The sequence below is a fragment of the Chroicocephalus ridibundus genome, chromosome Z (genome assembly GCF_963924245.1).
Source record: "Chroicocephalus ridibundus chromosome Z, bChrRid1.1, whole genome shotgun sequence".
Lineage (NCBI taxonomy): Eukaryota > Metazoa > Chordata > Aves > Charadriiformes > Laridae > Chroicocephalus > Chroicocephalus ridibundus.
In genome coordinates this window covers 4,154,281-4,174,332 of record NC_086316.1, presented here as the reverse complement: position 1 = coordinate 4,174,332, position 20,052 = coordinate 4,154,281, and positions in this window count along the sequence as shown.

Genomic DNA, 20,052 nt, shown 5'->3' with positions numbered 1-20,052 from the left:
TTTAGGAGATCAAAATCGGTTGTCATATAAGTTTGACAAAACTGCTGAAAGGCTCAAACATCCTCTTAGTAGAGACCGTGGGCAGGAAAGGTACAGATTCCTGTGCATAATGCAAAGGACTTAGTACATAATATTTTCTACCATACATCTAATGCTATGATATGCTTTCATCAAGGCTTAAACATATTGACTTTCTGTTAAAAGGCTTTTAACATAAAGTACAGGTGATTAATGAAATACATGGCAAATAGACTATTGCTGAAAATGTAAAGGTGGCTTTTAACTAATTTTTTTTTCCTTGATGCAAACTTTAGCAAGACAGTTTCAACCACGACTTATTTTTCTGTGCTTTTATTTGATAACTAGAACCCAGTAGAGCAGCATATGGGCACGCAGGAACTGAAATAGTTTGTCTTCATTATCTGGTAGACCTGTGCAAGCCTGGAGCCCTCAAGAAAAACCACAAGACTGTACAAACTGGCAACTGTGGGTTTGTCTGTTCTCTATTGATTCTATTTCTGGAAAAAAACATGAACCGATGTGTGAATCATGTGACTGCTGAACTGAGCAAGTACCCACCAGCAGATAAAGCTGCTCTGAGACCTTTTGTAGCCCAGTTTTGGTTACTACCTCAAAACCTTTTTCTATTCATTTCTGAACCATTTGCTTTAATCTTTTTGCTTTGAGGCTAGAGGGTGGAAAACAGCCAACTAAGATTCCTGAAAAGGTTTTGGAAATTACAAATGTAATTTCTAGAATTGCTAAAAAAAAAAATAATAAAATTACCATTCTGTACTTTTATTTAAATCTATGTAAGGATTTCATTTATTGTCTCTGGATAGTATAAAGCATTCACATTTCTCTTTGAGCACAGTTGTGTTGAACAGGTAACAACGGAGAGTGCTTTACAGTTCCAAACGCGCTGATGGAGGGGCAGAATTGTAAGGTTAATTTTCAAAGGACCCATGGATCATTTTAGTATAATTTCTGAACAAATTATTCCAGTCACAGTTTTTGAATTCCACAGTGCTGCACTCAAATTTGGAAATGTTTATTAGCAAGTGGTTATTTGCACCCAAAAGTGAAATTCTGTTCATGTCATCTGCTCTGCTACTATATCACAGCAGATCCAGAATGCCAATTTTCAGTTCTACAAAGTTCTTCCAATAAACAAATAACAAAGAATTATTGCCAACAAGAATTGCATAACAATAGATCCCTTAATCCAATATATCCAACTTTGGTTGAAGGCTTTTATGTGTGTGCCACAACTCCCTGTCTGCCTATTCAAAAGTCTTTCTTGAATCCATCATCTTCTACCTCCTGCCCTCACTATTCTTAGTTCAGCCCTGTCACCCCTTAGGAAATCTCTGATTTGCACTCATAAAACTGGCACCTCAGCCTTCAACACCCCATCCATTCCATTCTTTCCTTCTTATTTCTTCCTTTTCTATAGCTTCCGCCTGAATTCTCTTTCCAATGAAAATGCTTTTGCTCTGATCTTTTTTTCAGGAACTTGAGCCACTAATTCCACGCTTAATCTCCCTTTTCTCCTTTCATCTAACTGTGCCAAGTACACAAATATTTAAATAAATATGAACGCTAATTTTCAACTCAACTTCCTTCCAGAATTCCTACAAAATCTAACATTTATCATCTGCAACAGCTCTCACGAAGGTTTCTGACAACCCCAGCAGCTTAAGCTCTGCTCTCCTTCAGACCACCAGCAGCTCTCGACACCTGTTAGCCTCCTTTAGGTTTTGTTACCCTGTCTTCTCACTCAGCCAAAATCTCCTTTGGTAGACCTTTTTCTCCATCTTTTGCCTGTCAGCGCCACCATTGTGCCAGTGCCCCCCCTCCTTCCACAGCGTGGGCTTTCACCCAAATCGGAGATGTGAGGAAGGAAATCACCTCCGCCACCTCCACCGAATTCTCCCAATAAGTCTTATTCTTCCTTTTCATTTAAATCACATGCAAGCAAACAGTTGTATATTTCAGTGTTTTTACTCAGCGGAATTATTAATTAGCTCTGAAAAATGCGATGAAACCCCAGATTTGTGAGTATGCAATTCTCATCTGCGCAACGCTGGTGGTGGAAGTGATGGACACTAAATGTGTGTTTTGAGGGCACCTGTAGAGGGGACAATTAACAGATATAAAATATCCTTGGATCTCTGGAAGATTCTTTCACACAGGTTTTAGTCTTTATTATGATTCCTCAAAATCCTCTGCCTTATACCTCTAATTCTGCCCTGAGGGCCGTTCAGGGCTCTGAACAGACAATCAGACAAAGGGCAAAATCCACCAGTGCACAGGAGATAGAAAAGAGAAAAAGAATATAGAAAGACAAAGGCTGTACTACCAATTTACATGCGCTTCAAACACCCCTGATTCTCTGCTACTCAGTTAAAAGAAAAAATATTTTTACCTCTAAAACTTCTCTCTCACATGTACTGTCCTTAAGGCTGTCACTCAGCAGAAGGAAACACATATGTCTCAAGAGTACTTTTGTGCTTTTCACAATTTTATCAAGGGAAAATATGTTGCACGTTCTCCTGACTTTCCCAGATTTTCAAATGCAGTTTATTCTAGTTTCTTACAAACTTTCAAAGTTCCCTGTTTTTCCAGCTACAATGTAATCACTTTCATAAATGAAGGGACGGAGAGGAAAAAAAAAAAAAAAAAAGCAGAAATGGTTGATTGATAGAATAACAGGATTATAGATGGATGGAAGAAATGTGTGACTTGTCAGGGTATATATCGGTGTGTGTTTCTGTACTCTAGAAATGTATAAAGATAGTAAAGCCACCTACAATTCCACTGCTTTGCAATTTCTTTGGCAAAAGCAAAAGGGTAGAGCATTTCTGCTCACTTAAATGAATTCCTAGGTGCTTCTAGCTAGCCGATCCTGTTGATTATCACAGAAGATAGAACAAGTCAAATAGAAAAGCTGACAACCTCTATTCTGTTACCCAGATCATCTTCAAAATGGGTGCCCTTGCAAAAATACATGTTCTTCCCCAAAATCTAAGTGTACACGCAAATAAGCAGTTGAACACTTACTTGCCTCAGAACCCACGTGGGATTTCTCAGAAATTACAGAGCCCGGTTAATATCTCGGCACATCCCAAGCATTTTTCGTTCTGACACCACTCCTGCTGATAGACGTTTTTTGTTTCCGAGTTCTCTGTCTGGGTGTAAAGAGATTATAAGGGAAAATCCAAACAAAGAAATGCAATTTTAAAACTGATTGGCTAAATTCTAATTTTTTCTTCCAGAAGTAAGTTCTGTAATTCAGGTTCTTTCTAGTCATGACTGCTGCTGTATTTGCCAGTGTTTCTCTAACTCTGGTTAACATCACAGATGGTGCTGGGCAGTCATAGATTTAAGTTCATCACAACTTTTAATTTTTTTTATTTTAAATATTTTTGCTAAGTCTAAGAGGAACTAATAATAAACGCTGAAAGATACAGCCTTAGTATGTGCAGCAGCTGAACAATGCACACTAAGGTGGTATAAGGGAAATTAATGCTGAAACTGCAAGCAGAAAAATGGTTTTGATATTAGGATAGACCAAAAGTGTTAACACTGATAAGACAGGGAATGTGGAAAGAGCTGGGTCTCCATGCTCTCTGGAAAGAAGAAAACCAAGATATTGCTTCCACGAAGGAGGGTGCCAAGGGGTCTCTTCCTTCCTTTTCTGCAGAAAACTAGATAATTCTGATTATCATTTAGGCTTGTCAGGAAATGAGTCGTAGGATGTTTGCTGGTCTTTTCCCTTTTTTTCCATAATAAGAGTCATTGTGGAGAACAACAGCCTCTCAACTTTGCAGGATGACAGTGTCTAGAACAATGCAACTCCACTGCTCATAACTTCAAAACCCTTTAAATGAGTTTCTAAATATGAAAGGATCATGTGAAAATGAAAAAAAAAAAAAAAAAAGAAGCAAAACAGCTGTATTTCTAGAAGATGGACAGAATCAAGAATAAGATTTCTTTCTGTGACTAAGCTATACACAACCACAGGATGAGGTGTGGAATGAGCTATCTGAAATACAGCCTCATCTTCCGAAGGGTATTCCATACATAAAGCATACTTCACAATGCATTTACTTTAAGATACTGAGACCAATTAAGCCAATGGTGATTTAGGTTTTGACTGGAATCGCGGGAGCCAGTTGAATCCCGTGGACAGGCATCAATCAGCAGATCTGTGTAACTGCCAGAACCGTGCATGTGAACGAGGCATGCACTAGTGCATGTAAAGCGTGGCTGAAATTCAACCACTTTAACTTCTATACTTGATATTATTATTATATTTATTAAAGTGTATATGTTATGTTTATTGTATTTATTAATTTTATCATATTTACTATTATAATTATTAATAATATTACTTAATTCTACTTGTACTTCTATACTTAACTTCACTGGCCCAGGTTGCCCAGAGGAGCTGTGGCTGCCCCATCCCTGGAGGGGTTCAAGACCAGGTTGGACGGGGCTTGGAGCAACCTGGGCTGGTGGGAGGTGCCCCTGCCCAGGGCAGGGGGCGGCACTGGGTGGTCTTTAAGGTCCCTTCCAACCCAAACCATTCTATGATTCTATACACTGGGACTACGCAGAATGACTTCAGTACACTTGTAAATTGATTAGATCGTACTCGGCTGTACTTTTTAGATTTTGGGCATTCGGTTAGGAGGTTGTGCTAGTCAGGGAAGTACCACGTCACCTCTTGGTGAGAGCTGAGGAGCTGATCCAAGTGCTTTCCCTGTCAACTGGTTACGTCTGTCACGTAAACCAGAGAGAGAGCCCAGCATCCTAGCATCGCACATTGGGACATCATTGCTTAGGCTATACTCACATCTTGGAATGAAGAAAAAAGCATACAACAGTATAAGGATGGAAGCAGTTTTCAATCTGCTCTAGTCAAAAAAAAGGGACCTGGAGCCCACTTTGGCTCCTGTGCTACCGCAGAGCTGTGTAGCAAGCCTCAGGCTTTCCTCCTGCTTCAGCTCTCTGGCTGATGTGGTTTGTAAACTTAGGCACCATCAGTAGGATGATGACTGCTGAGTCTTATTTTAGATGGGCAGTTTTCATGTTCAACATGTTTTTAAATGAAAGCAATTTTTAATCAGTCCTTTAAAAATAGTACTGCAGAGTATTGGCATCTGTCGTGTATTATGAGAATATATTTGTCAAGCATGCAAAATAACAAATGCTTTCAAGTATTTGACTCTCCGCAGGCGATTAAAAAAAAAACCTCAGAACTTTGCAACCGGGTATCAGAGAGTTTGGCGGCAGGAGGTTCGCCTCACCACGTTGTAGTGGGGTTAAATAATTTGCACCAGATCAATACCCTGTCAAAGCACTTCAAGGGGGAAGAAAGTGGGTTATTTCAGCGCACCACGAGAGGATTTGAACTACATTGAAACCTTGAATTGCTTCACTATAGCATCTAAGCTCCTGGAGTAACCTGGTGCTGAACTTGGGGCTCTGGCCGCTGCTCTGTGAAGTGTTAAAAAAGCTTAGATCATTTTAATAATGGTATCTAAGAGCCTGATCACCATAATGCTGCATCAAAGTGGTTGGATTACCTCTGCGGAGTATCAAAGAGCTTATCGAAAGCTTGGGCTCGAGCACACCAGCAGTGACAGCAGCTGCTATGTTTTAAACTCTGACTACAAGTTCATTTCCAGCTTTCCTTTCCCTCAATATTTATAAGAATTTTGTTGTGATACACAGAAAAAAACCCATAGCAAGGGGAGCGCGGCAGCAGTACAACGCTCTAGCAGTCACAGGAGTTAAGCAAAATGCTTTTCAGAGGTGACACGTTTCAGAAAGTATAAAGTGAGGGATAAGAAACAGAAAGGCTATGTGATCCTCTTTTTATTCTCATTCACTGCCCCACCTCCACCTCTCTGCCTTTCTATTGACAGCCTTTTATATCTGCAAAGACTCAAAGTAACAGGAACAGGGGAATGAAGGAGAAATATTTATGTCAGAGATGTAATACTTGCAGGAATCTAGCGCCTAATAAGAGCACCGGGTTTTTTTGGTGAGCTTGCAAAGGGTGAGAAACAACGAGGGCGGTGGCACAACAGCGGCAGTCTGAGGTTAGCGAAGTCCAGACGGGGGGATATTCAAGCAGCAGAGGAGAGGGAAAACAACAGCTGGCATAAGCCATCATCATATGTCTTGATCTTCACCAGGGACAGGTGGTCAAAGGAACTCCACACCCTTCTCTCCATACCATGCTTTGGAGCCGGACCCACAAGTATCTGGGCCTGGAATGCTGCTTTAATACACAGTTTCTTAGATCTTTCTGGTTTATTTTTGGAGGCACGCAATTCCCACACTGCTGGAGCCTCTCTGGCTTGCAGCGAGATACTGAGACATTAGGGATGGGATGCTCTCCACCTCCAGTGGGAGGGTGTCTCCTAGCGCGGATGTCTTCATGCACTCTTGCTCACTCTGTCAACCCCAGAGGAGCGCGGGGACCGCAGCTGCTGCCCGAGGGGAGGGAGCACAGGATTGTGCTGGGAGACAAATGTGGTCTGGGTGGATTGGGTGGGTGGGAGCCTTAGGATTCCTCCAGGACAGCTCTATTTACGTCTGTCACCATCCAGCCTTCCTGTGGGTCACATTGACACCCGCCTTCCCTGGCTAGCGAGCCGCACACGCACAACTGCGCATCTTGCAAGAGAAATTGCCAGCCTCGCCTAACGAGTCCCGTAAGGCACACGTCTGGCCTGGGTTTCCAAGCTCTGTGTGCATGGGCTCTACCCTTCCACTGTTGCCTTCAAGTTTTGAAGTGCCCACGTCAGGCAGGAGAACCACGGGTAAATGCACACCTGAATTTTCGAGAATCCAACCCCAAAACCTGCTATAAAAGCATGTGTCAAGTGGGTAGTGATTCATTCTCCCAGTGAATTAGGATCAACAGTTCTCCAAAGGCCACAAAAAGAGAGTCTGTCCTGGACGTGCTGCCCAGAGGTGGTTCTCCGCCGACTTATGCAGGCATGCATGCTATCACTCAACAGGAATCACTGCGATTTACAAATGAGGAACAACAGATTTTGGAAACTATAATTGTGGTTATTGGGCAACATTGTCTAGCCCATAGCTCAAAACTTGACACTTACTGGCTTTAATAAGGTTGTGCAATCCACCAAGGCGAGAAGAAAAGGCTCGCTGCAGACCCGCGTGCGGTGCTTCACGCCGGAGCAGCAAAGGGCCACCCGGCGCCCAGAGGACTTTTCGGACTCTGTGCCAGCAGAGAGCATTTTCCATCCTCATGCAAGAGCAACACACCAGGGTGAAAATCCTGGCTGTGCTGCAGTAAGTAGAGGTTTTAACGCTGACGACAGTGGGACCGGGTCGTGCTCAGAAATTGTTTAATAAAGGTCAGGGAAACAGGATATGAGCGCAGAAAATGTTACTGTTGGAGGGGGCAGAAAGCCAGTCTGCTTTCTCCGCTTGGCTGTGGTAGATTTGTCTTCCCTGATGTTTGACAAAGAAAGAAGCATAATAATGTGAGAGGAATAGTATGTTCAAACCCATAAAGTTTAATTCATAGGTTTAAGAGGCATGTTTTGGATGAAAGCCTTAGCTGCTTTAGCACAGATCTAGTAAAAGGGAATTTGTTCTTGCTCCCAATGCTTCCAACCAAATACTGTTCTTATTAAAATGTGTGTGTCTACTTATGGTTGTGCTACAGCATTTAATTTTTTAAGATGAAAATCCGGTGCTTGAAGCAAACTGTGCTAATACATGTCTAAATATTAAGAGATATATAGATGGATAGATTACGTAGAAAATTCTGTTTAGACAGACACAGTAACTCTTACAGAGATGTCAAGAGCTCATTACTGGTTTTCCATTTTCAGAGATGAAGAAAGAGAGGCACAACAATTACACACGATTGAGATTAACAGTAAAATCACAAATAGAATTTAGGTATGCTAAATCATAGTGTTTCAACCACTTGCCAGACCACATAAGCCTTTAGCAGAAATCACCACTATCTATTTTCATGTGTCGCTGTAATAATGGATTACTAATCATTTTACTTTATTTTATAATAAAAATATTAGAACAGCCATATAAGAATAAAGTTCTGGTATTAGAAACAAAGCTTCTGCCCAGGCCTTATGAGATCCACATTTAAAAAGTCTCTCAGTCAGTTTTGGTGCTTCTTCCAGGACCTCCTCCGTGCCTCACAGCAAGGCTATCCATGCAGGTGAGACCACGAAAATAAATGCAATTACTGTCCATCAGCAAAAATATCAGGAACTGATTCCTGGAGGATGAGACAACTTGGTAGCTGAGTTGCATGTGGAGAACATCTTGTGTGCTTGCGTGAAATAGCTGGGCATGACCCAGCTCCTGCAGAAGATGTGTTGCTGCATTAGTGTGCTCTGCTGGAGGCAGTAGGTCATGCTCATGACTAAGCTCCCGTACTAGATCTGTGTCCTGCATGGAGGAACCCGTATCTCTTTCTGTAACCATACATGTCGATATACCAACTGCCAAGTCACGTGCAAGTCAGGAACTGATTTTTTTCTGAGATTTCCAAATGCTGGTAGTGAAAGGGAAGTTCAGTGATCAACCATGTATGGAAGGTATGAATCTTCAAATATGGAAAAAAACCCTCAAGAAGAGGTCAAAGCCATGTTCCGTTTAGAGAAAATCAAATCTCATTCACCTTCTGACACACTTATCATACCATTAATGCTAGTTCTATGAAGTAAAATATATGTGTGTGGGGAAAAATGGAATATCAAAAGGCAAATACACTGCAGAAGATGCATGAATTCTTATGGACATATTCAATGTTCCAAATACACAATGCAAGTTATTAATTCATCTCCACTTGTTACTTGCCACAAGGAAAGTGAGGGAAGTGGCTTTGCCTGCTGTCTCCTATCCCACCCTACTCAAAGAACCCAGCCACCCTCTACCTGCATCTCCACTGAAACCACAAACTCTTCTGCTCCATTGGAAATCTGTGTTTCTGCTGCTTGCAGCAGACAAAATATTGAGCAAGGAGTAAGCCAAGACCCTCAAACTAACTGTACTTGAACCCAAATATCAAGGCGGACGGTGTTAATTTATGGTTGATTCCACTAAGCATTTTCCAATCCCACAACACTGTTCCAGTAGCCAAGACTAACTTCACTTTATTGGGAATGCCCCCTGGAGGCATCTGCAGAGATTAATTTCTCAAGACAGTTGGAGCTAATGGGAGACAGAGCGCGGTTTGAAACATTCAAAGTGTTTCTGGTTGAGGACAGAGACAGTAGGTTTGGGTGGCTGCTAACAGCAATAGGAATGAGGGCTGTACTGAAGTGATTTTAGTCATGGCCAGCAGCATGGTTTAGTTTGCATAAGAGATTTAGGGTACGTTCAGATGGATGTAGTACAAGAGTGTTGAGGCAAACGTTCTTTAGTACATAGAGTCTCGTGCTATTCGGTCTTCTGAAATATAAGTAAAAAGGGAGGACACAGACCCATTTTTGTTGTTTCAGGTTTAATAGCCTTTTCTTGCTCTAGGTTGATTTCTGTTTTCCTTTACACTGGGAAAATCAGAAGTGAATCCATCAAAGCACAATGAATCACAGCCGTATAAAATGGAGGTGACGCTAGAAACAGGCCCATTTTTTTGTAAGGGACAAAGCCAAGAAACAGTAATTCTTGAAATAAAAGCAGCAAGGTAGCAAACCACACTTCCAACAACTTCACAAGGAAATAAACCAAGTATTTCACAATGTTTTGCACAACAGAGGTGTCAAAATACCACTTTCAGAGAATGATTTTAAACTTTTGAAAGTTCTTTCAAAGCCAATGTTTCAAAAACTTCGACCTCCAGCTTCCCAAAAGGCTTGTTGATGGATTCTGTTATCATGGTGGAGTGTTGCTCTTCTTTCTACTGCAGCGGCAAATCTGGGAATGTTGCCTTATCAAGAGCTCACTGGACTAACTACAAGATGACCGGGTTGACTTGTAGGTCTTTGACCTGCTATTTGTTCTGCAGTGACTTTAGGAAAACATTTAGCATCCAAATTAAAAAATGAATGCTCTCACACAAAGCTATTCCTTCTTTAAGAAGCATACCAAGATCACAGGTTCATATTATTAGATGAGCTGGCAAAGAAGTATTATTTTATTTCCTTGTGAGTGGTCTCCTTGCTCACTATTTAGTGGTTTACTTTTTTGACTTACTATTTAGTACCTTACTATTTATCTTCCAAGTATTTGGAAGATCTTAGAGCCAGAACTTAAAAGAGGAAATGTGCAACTAAGGAAATGTCAAAGAGAGGACTGTGTTGTTTAAAATGAGTTAACTAAGTTCATGCTTTGCACCAAGGACTCAGCCTAAATGCATTGTTTAGCCACTGAGTCAAAGTAAGCAGTTCAGAGACAATTAATCCTCGCTGTGTTCTTCCACTACTGAGTAACAGCAATGTTTCAGAGATAGCATTCAGGAGACTCCACAGGACTACATGTGCTATTCCCACAGCAGAACGGGAGGTTTGTCTGCTGCCTTTGGTGCTGCACAAAGACAGTCAAGCAATACTGTGCATCCAGGCCTTACCCCAGAACAAAGATTATTTTAATAATTGAAAATATTATTTATTGAAGAAAATAAAACAAGAGAATTTAGGATAGTAACCATGTTTAATTGTCTCCTACTGTTTTTAATAGACTCCTAATGAGTAAATGACCTTTAAAAATAGGGGAATTAAGGGCAACACTTCCATAATTCATGACTTTAAAAAGAAAAGGAAGTCATTTTTCAGGACTATAAAAAATATATAGCACAGCCATCATATAGCAGTGGAAGATCTTTAGATATAAGAAGGAAGGGGAGGCAGAATTAGCCAACAATAATATTATGATTAATGAAACAGTAACTGGGAAAATTAATTTTCTTCCCCTCCCACTCTCCATATTGAGTTTACAGCCTGTGTCATTTTTCCTCTCATTTACTTTCCTCCTAATACAGTTGTTACCTGACTCACTTTAGAAATGAGTTGGTGAAGGGCTGAAAAACTTAGAAGACTCAAATATATCACACCTATTCTTTTAATTAAGTAGTAACTGAAATATTATTTATCTTTTTTAAATTCCAATGTGATGACTAATCTTATAAAAAATCCATAGATGTTTCTGTATGGTGTGTTTATTTAAGAGTTAAAGTTAGACTGCACTTGTAACTTAATATTTATAATGCCCCTTCTTTTTGGCTGTTAACTGGTACATTACTGTAAAAATAACTTTTTTCTTTTTTTTTTTTTCTTCCCAGTGGCTTCCTAGAGCAGCTTGCAAAGCCCACCAGATTGGTCCTACTACAATTTGATCAGCCCTGCTTCAGGAGACGAAGCTCAGTGAATAAACAAAAAAGAAGGAAAATTATTATGATGTGCCTTAGACACTCAGTTACCTGGATAAAGTGATGGCAAAGTGAACGAAAAATGTGACAGAATGAGAACTTAATTTGAACTTAATTTCTGTAAGTCTGGATAAATTTTCCTAAAAAGAAATGCACTGCAGAAACAGATTCTTAGGAATCCACCATTAAAATTGTTTTGATACTATGATTTCATACAGTCTGAACTCCCACTCACTCCATATTCTTGTATATAGTTTAGCAACACCTATACAATGCCTACATATGTCTGTTAATTCCTTGCATGCCACTGTATATGCACGGAAGTCCTTGAACTTAAAGTAGTAGAGTACTTCTACTTAAAGAAGTAGAGTAAATAAAATAATTTAAATAATAATTAAATAATTTATCACAAATGCCACACCTCTTCCAGTGCTGCTACTTGAGGCTGCATTTCTTACAGATAGGTAAGGAGCTGCTTTTTGGATAGACTCCTGTAGAGCCCTGTGTCACATGAAGATGAGCCAGAAGGGGCCTGAGCAAGACCTCCCAGAAACCTCAGATACTGTAGGCACAAGAAAATGAGTTCTGGCTGAATACATGATGATTATTAACCCACAGAAACTGGATGAGTTGAAAGCCACATCGTCGCCTCTCATTGGGCAGGTGATGTTGCAGTAGGAAACCAAGCACTCGTTGGAAAAGTCATGTAAATAATCCCAAAAGAGCTGTCAGTTGGAGACCCCAGCGCTGCGCTGGATAATCCTGACCCTTTTTGCTGTTTCTCCCTGGCCCACTGAGCCTCCGTTCAATGGCCAGTGGAACAGCTCCAGCACAGCCTGATGAGTACATTGTTCCCTCCTATCGCAAATTGCCCATAATTTGACAGTTCGGCTACCCTCATGAGAGATATGGGTTGGAAACCTCAGAGGCTGAGAAATTAATTGAATCTGGGTCTCCCATATGTTGAGTGAGGGCTCTAATCACTGAGCTATTGTGTAATGGAGAGCCTACCATCTCCTCTTCCATTTGTACACCTCAAGCAATTAGTGAACCACTCTTCTGTTGTGGTTTTTACTTGTTTTGTTTGTTGTTTTTAAAAGAAAATGCATCATTATTTCCTCTCCGGAAAAGTTTTCGGACTGTAACAGAGGGAACACCTAACTGATAGTTCTGATAAAAGCTCTTAAATTCCAGTGTGGAACGGCTTTGAGGATACCCCTCTATCCTCCCCTCCTTGGCCGTGCTTAAGCATCTCCCCTCTCATTTTTATGTCTTTTCTGCCTGTCTGATGTACGGACCGCACAGCTATCACCTTACTCAGAGTGAAAGATTCTGCTACAGGCCCTTGAAAATTAGGCAAAAGAGTTGGACCAAAGTGTTTTTTTTCCCTCTGCAGGGTATAGAGTCTGCTTTTGATGGCGATTTCAATCCCCTGACAGCACTGGGCAGGCAGCGAGCTGTGCTGTGCTGTGCAAACTTTGCAGAAATCCTGGGAATGGGTATTTCACACAAGGGTCTGAATACCTGCCCTGCTTCGGCTGCAGGTGAGAGATTCCTGCTTGGAGGAGCTGAGGACGAGCCAGCTATTCATATACCGAAGGGAACGCTGTTGGCTGCGAGGGTCCGAGTTCCTTCACCTGCCAACGGATTTTTGGATGTTTGGGGAAAAATGCTGCTTCCTGCAAGGGGACGTGTGGGAGCGCTGAGATGCAGACATGTAGGTATCACACCAAAATCTTACACTGATATGTATCTGCAACCAACAAAGCAGGAAGTTACACAGAAACCAAACAGCTTTCCTGATTTTTTTAAAAAGACTTTTCTATTATTTGAAACAGAATTTAGTCTGTTTTATAGAAAATTCTGTTGTCCATCAGCATTAACTGCTTGTTTTACTACAAAACTTCATGATATTGTGTCTGAAAACAAAATGGGAACTATTGACGTCTGCTTGATTTCCTTTTCAAACATGTAAACCCTCAGGTTAAAGACTGAGCCACATCTTCTCAAAAATACCGGTGGAACTCTTCAGCAAGTTTCTGTCTATTTTCTTTTGACATTGATAGCTGAGCTGAGAGCGCCTGCAAAACTCCAAACTATGCAGCATGGGTAAATTCAAGAGGTTATACTTGTCTAGACTGATTATAAATATACAGAGACAAACAAGTATTGTCCTGTCTTAGTATTTTTATTGGTTTTAATTGTTATTCACTTCACTGGAAAACACTGAAGTATTTTTTTATTTTATTTATTATTGTGACTCTCAATCTAAGATTTTTTTTGCCATATTATAAACTTGAGAAATTTTTCATGGCTGACCTATAGCTGAAGAATTGCATTTGTAATGACAGTAACAGTACACTTGAATGAAAAAAAGTCCAAACACATTTCCTGAATATGTAGTATTACATGTGTATTACAGGTTTCCAAATGAAAGATCAAGCCACTTAGAAACCAAGGAAGACTCATCAGACACTAAGCTTTAAGTCTTTCTCTCTAAATGCACTCTTCATGAAATTCACACTTTTAAGCAAATCTTCTGAATTATCTGAACCCTCACTTGTTTTTCTTTGTTCGTTTTCTGCAGGGGGACTTAATGGTTTAACTACTATTTTTAATCCTAATGTCTTTGGGGCAGCAATGTTGGTCTTCCACGTAGTGGCCAACATTCCTCTCTCCCACAGGAACCACAGGTATTTCAAGATACACGATTCAGAAAATGTCCAGTAAACCCGAAGGGAATTTCGAGGCCAACCTGATTTTAGGAAACAACCATTACACTGGAAACTGGGAGACCTGAATTCTGTTCCCAGCCGCTCTCCCAGTCTGCTGAGCTGCTTAGGGAAGTTAAGATCTATCTATTTCTTTGCTTATCATTTGCATGGTTTTTGTTTTCCAGTGGCAATCCAGACAACATGAATTTCATGTTGTATGAGTCCTAAAAAATGGGATTAATTTTTACTGGACCTTCCATGTGATGGTTTAAAACAAATAATACTAATAGCTATTAATAATGATTGATTAAACTTTCAGACAAAAGCACATTTGTCATAAATATGCAAACTGGAATGGTCAGATTTTCCCATCTTTATATGCTTGGGAACAGAAGATGAGTTTTTTGCAGTCTTAGCAGTATTCTATGTGAAAAAATCTATGTCCATGGATGAAAATCCATCATTGAGTACTCATCTAATTTCAGCTTCCTAAAAATGTGATATGCTTATATGAAGTGGGTTTTTTTTGTTCTATATAAGACCTTGGTCATGAAATCTGAATATGAAACACATCTCTGAAGATTTTTGGGAACTGTGAGTAGCAGTTACATCCAATATTTCCATTTTTTGGCTGGTATCTACAAATAAAGCTTATATCAGGGAAGAAAGGTAAAAATCACAAGACTACTACTTTTCTAAGCATTCTTGCATCTTCGGGTCATATCAAAAAGACAGATTTACAACGACGTGTTGTAAGGAGTAAGTGCTAAAGTTTCAGAATTCTTTACGGATTCAGAGGTAACAAACTAATTTGCCCCAATATGAAATATGGTTTATGAATGGGGCAATATTTCTTGCATTAGTAACAGTGGTTAAGAGCTCTGAAGCCAGACTAATTCAAGGGGCAATTTATGATAACCTAACACAAACCAGAATGAAGCACCACATGAAAAAATGTGGAAAGTATGGGATACACCAGCACTATAAAACACATCAAGATTTTCATAAGCACAAAGGGACTTTTTGCAATAAAGCACTATTTTTTTTGTCAACTAGATACATAAAGCATGTCAGAGTGTTTTCCTGTATAAATTTCTTTCACGGCTGATACTGTTCCTCTACAATCTAGGAAATGTGAACATGGAACCTGCACATGAACAACACCTCAATGTACCAGACACCTTAATAAGAAAAAGTTTGGTGGTATCTTGAAATCAGTAATCCTACCCTTGATTATATGCAAAAACGCACAACAGAGAAAAGAAAGTTGTACTTGGAGTATTTTGCTGTTGACATCATTGATTTCACACTTCTACCCATAGATCAGTGCTTAAATATGGAGGGATGAACACACCACATTTTCCCCTTGCTGTTTTGAAGGTTTCACTCCTCACTTAGCTAAATGCTGAAAGAGAAAAAATGTAAATAGGGAAGGAAAAAGAAGGGAATTTGAGAGCTACCACTGTAAGAGTCTTAACATTACACACAGTAGTTGCATGTTGTGATATGGTTTCATGCTAATTGTGGTGATACTGGATAAAGAAACTCATTCTCAAAGTTTTCTCAAAAGTTTTCTCAAGTCACAGCCAGAACCAGTTTTCAAACGGTTGCTGTATAATGTAGTCAACTTGGACTGTCAAATACAGATTTAAAAGCCGACGAACACAACACTTTGTTATTCCTCTGCCTGGGCAGTTCCTTCATGAGGTACGTGGAGTACATGGAGCTGGGCTGGAGCACCATGCTGGAGCTATGGGTGCACTGTACCCACTCTTGATGCAGTTCTGCTCCTGTCCTTTCTAAAAATACTAGTAGTCCACAGGGAGATGGAGCAAAGAAAATTTCCTTTCCTTGTCATCCTTTTCCCCTGTTTTCTCCCTGCCTCAATGATTTATTGTAGATTTTATTATGCGTTAAAATATGACTTCAATGCAAACTTTAAAGCAAGCCTTTTACAGTTACAAAGCTTAGCCGTTAACAACAGGCGTGGGAAGCTAAACTCTCAGCAGCTTTCTAGATTGCCCTTTACACAAGGCAAACTGTAAAATGATATGATCCAATAACAAACGAAGAACTGATCCCAGCGGCCGGAGAGCAGACATGGCTTTCCATTCTGCAATACGTGCATGAAAGGAGAATATGGTTAAAAACCTTGGCGGCAGTGAGTTACAGGAATAGCTGGCGCTTCCAGGAATGAGAGCATTCCTAATAAATCTGTGGACATTGCATTTACCACAACAAGAGCAGGTTTTCTTGCATTCATGTTACAGACCATCAGAATACACTTTTTATTGAACTTCCATAAACGCCGCTGGTGGAACAGGACCGCCAGACAGCAAGAGAGCACTGTGGAACATCACCCTGGAAAAGCCGCCAAAGGGATATTTGTGTGTTTAGGGGACACTGTTCTTCCACTTGCCAAATGTAATTTCATTAAAGGATTTGAGGAGTGTAAAAATACAGTCTTTAATGACATGGCCATGCGCTTGCTACCTTCCAAAACCAACAGTACCTGCAGAGAATCCTAATTTCCTCCTAGCTCTGCTTTAGTTTCCTGATTGTAGTAAAAACATACGATCCGAATGGGAAGGTTTTGTTTTGTTTTTTTTTTTTTTTTTTCACTGCTCATTTACCGGTTTTTATAATCTTCTTGTGGATTAACACTAAGTCTAGCATGCAAAAGTATCTTTCCACAGGATGTAATCTGCTTAAAGACTGAATGGTTTTGGCCTATGGCAAGGGTTGAAAAGATAGTACAGCCTTCCTCAGGCTCTCACATCTGGCTTGTACTCATGGAAAAAAAAATAAACAAGAAGAAAAAAAAATCCCAGAAGACCAGCTGCCTTACTTTGTTACTAAATATTGCACACTTAGAAGCCACCTCATCTTAGAACTTTACAAATATGTAGGACTGCCTTCAAGAGCTGCACATTTAAGCCATTTATGCCAAGAATCAAAACACAAGTTTCATGGTAACTATTTAAAATGCCACTTCTTTCTATAAATCATGGTTATATCCCGATCCTGGGCAGTAAGGGATAAATGCTCATGATGCAGCTGTACTGAACTTAGTTTTGAGACAAACCAAGCGAGCATCTGACCCCACGTTTCTGGCACAGATATGCCATCACCTAAGTTATAAGAATATCCAGTGCTATTGAAAGCATTCACTGAAGCATTGGTAGCTAGTTAGTAGAGTTTCAGTCTAGGATATGGATACGTTCATCTTCTTTCCCAATTTTTTGCAGCAGAGGCGAGCGCACGTTAACCCCGGAGCTGCCCGTCTGTACGAACCATAAAAAGCGGTGGAAAGGTCGGTTCCTGCAGTTCGGGCAGATCCATCACAGCTGTCACTGTGGCCCCCTCGCCTTCCTGCCCCTCTTGTGCCGAGTGACACAATGGCGCCAGGATGGACCTGCCGTCACGCGTCCGCCCCCAAACAGCCACACTGGACGCGTCCTTCAATAACCAAATTATACAACAGCAATGAATACGCATTTATCACCGCGCTGCTCCAATGGTGCTACTGAGTCAGCTCGAGACCACAAACAGTAAAGCCCTGTTTTAATGGCCAACACCAGACATAAAATTTATGCTCCTCTGGCTGCCTGTGGTTGCTGTTCTAGCTGCTGAATAAATGGCTCTATCTTCAAAAGATCTGGTTGACCTGCTGATTTGAAACCGCTTCCCAGCAGCAGTTAAGAGTGGACCCCCAGCTGAGATCAAAGATGGCCCTGTCTGCGCGCAAAAGAGGCCTTTTGAGGAGGCAGAAGCAGGAGCATCTCTGCTGGGGAAGCGCAGCCTGACACGATCCCAGCTGCCCATCTCTGGCAGCAAATAATTAGGGCCTGATCCAGCACCCTGCAAGATCCAGGGGAGGGCAATCGCGGGAAGCGTTGTCCTGGCCCTTCCGTATTGCCTGCAATGTTTTCTTTAGAAAAAGAGACAGAACCCACCCATCTTTCAGCCATATTAATTTACTATGCTCTCTTCAACGGAGCTATTAGATGACCTCATTCTGTTTTGTTTTCCATGGATGCCACAAATGCAAGGTCTTCTCTGACTTCTCCCTATCCTCGTACCTTCCGTAGACCCAAACCCCTCTCTGAACTTGGCTCATAGGAAAACTGTATGACTGTGTCAGAAATAAACGCAGGGTTGCAGTAGCATGGATGTGATTAAACTCAGTGCTTCTTACGAAACTTTTATTTTAATGTGCATGCAATTTTCCCTGGCATAGTCTGCATTGATATAACTCTCCACTAATGGGGTGAATCTTTAGTGAGTTGGGTTAATTCAGATTTTTATGAATCTAGACATGTTACTCTGGAGAACAGGAGGAACAGGAATGAAAAGTCTTCTCTTTTTGGTGAACATTTTTGCAAAATACATTGGGCGAAATTTTGCACTTTTAAGAAGTAGCTGACAAATAGAAAAAATAATCCCCAAATAGTAGGAAATTAAAAAAAAAAAAAAATCTAGCCCCTGAGCTGGGCAAAAGTAACCTCCAGCAAAAAAGAAAGACTGTTCTGCCTCTGCTTCAGTCAGAGGTCACAGACAATCAGAAGAGTGTCTGGGATGCAAACATGAGGTTTCCATTTGGCTGAAAATACCCAGTACAAAACCTAAACGTGTTTGTGTGTGTGTGCATATATGTGTGGGTGCATGCGTGCATGAAAATCTTTTATTTTTTGCGGCAATCACCTATGTCCACTTTATGGCATCTTTGAATATTGGAATGAATTGGTAACGGAAGCATTTAAAATTATGTAGATTCTAATCCCAGTGTTTACCACGACTGACTTTGGGACAGTTACCTCAGTAAACCTCATGTCCGAATATTTGATGAGTCCGACCTCTGAAGAAATGATATATTTTATAGCCTACCTCCGGACTGAGGGTGTCAAACATAAATAAACATCAATACATACAATATGCCCACTACCCACTTCTAAAGTTGCCACCAAACCACTGGCCTGATTTACTTTCAAGTGTTGTGTTTATTTTTATTTCATGGTCTTTTTATTTATGGAATGCTATAAATATGCTAGCTCAGATATTAATTTAAAAAAAAAATACTCAATGAAGTTTCTGCATTATTTCATAAAGCTATAGAAATAGAGGTACTGGTGTCTGCTCAACTTTATCCCTAAAATGGGCCATGAATGAAAGTATTCTCTTATGAATGTTCATGCATGTCAGGAGGCCATTAATGGACTGCGGTGATTGCGTCCCTCTGATCATGGGAAGTATTGGACTAATGCTAGCAGTAGAATTGTGAAAGAGCGGCACTGTCATTTCTTGTAAGACCTAAGGGTATGTGGACTGTACCTTGCAGAAAATACAGCTGTTTTTTTCTGGGACTGAGGGAGTTCCTCCAATAAAAGAAGGAGGACAGACCCTGGAAATAAAGATGAAGTGGCTTTGAATTTTCATTCCCATCATCTTACTCTAGCCCTCCCTTCTTAGCACAGGAAAGATTTTCTGGTAGTGCTTGTTTCTGGAGACCAAACCTCCTTGGAACACAGGGCCGTTTTTCTCAAGTAGAAGATCTTTCAGTCCAGCGTGGTGGATGCACGAGTAGGATCAGTCTACACAGAGGAGAAGTTTGAACAGGCAGAAAAATAATATACATGTTGAAAATAGAGGGAAACAAAGAAGATGGCCATGCCACTCAGTTTCTTTTACAGACAGAAGATGCTAGTGAAGAGATTGCATCGTTCTCATATAGTGTACGTGTCCACAGGCTTTGATCTTATGTGCCTCTTGTATCATGAGGCAGGTACTGACTGCCTTACTTACTTCTCTCAGCACCTTTTTTGCAAAAGTGACTAATGCACATCTCAAGACATACTCCATTTGCCTGCTTCCTGTTCTTGAGGTGTATTACCTTCAGCAATAAAGGCCTTAAAAGCACAGAATTATTAATAACACTAACTGAAAAAT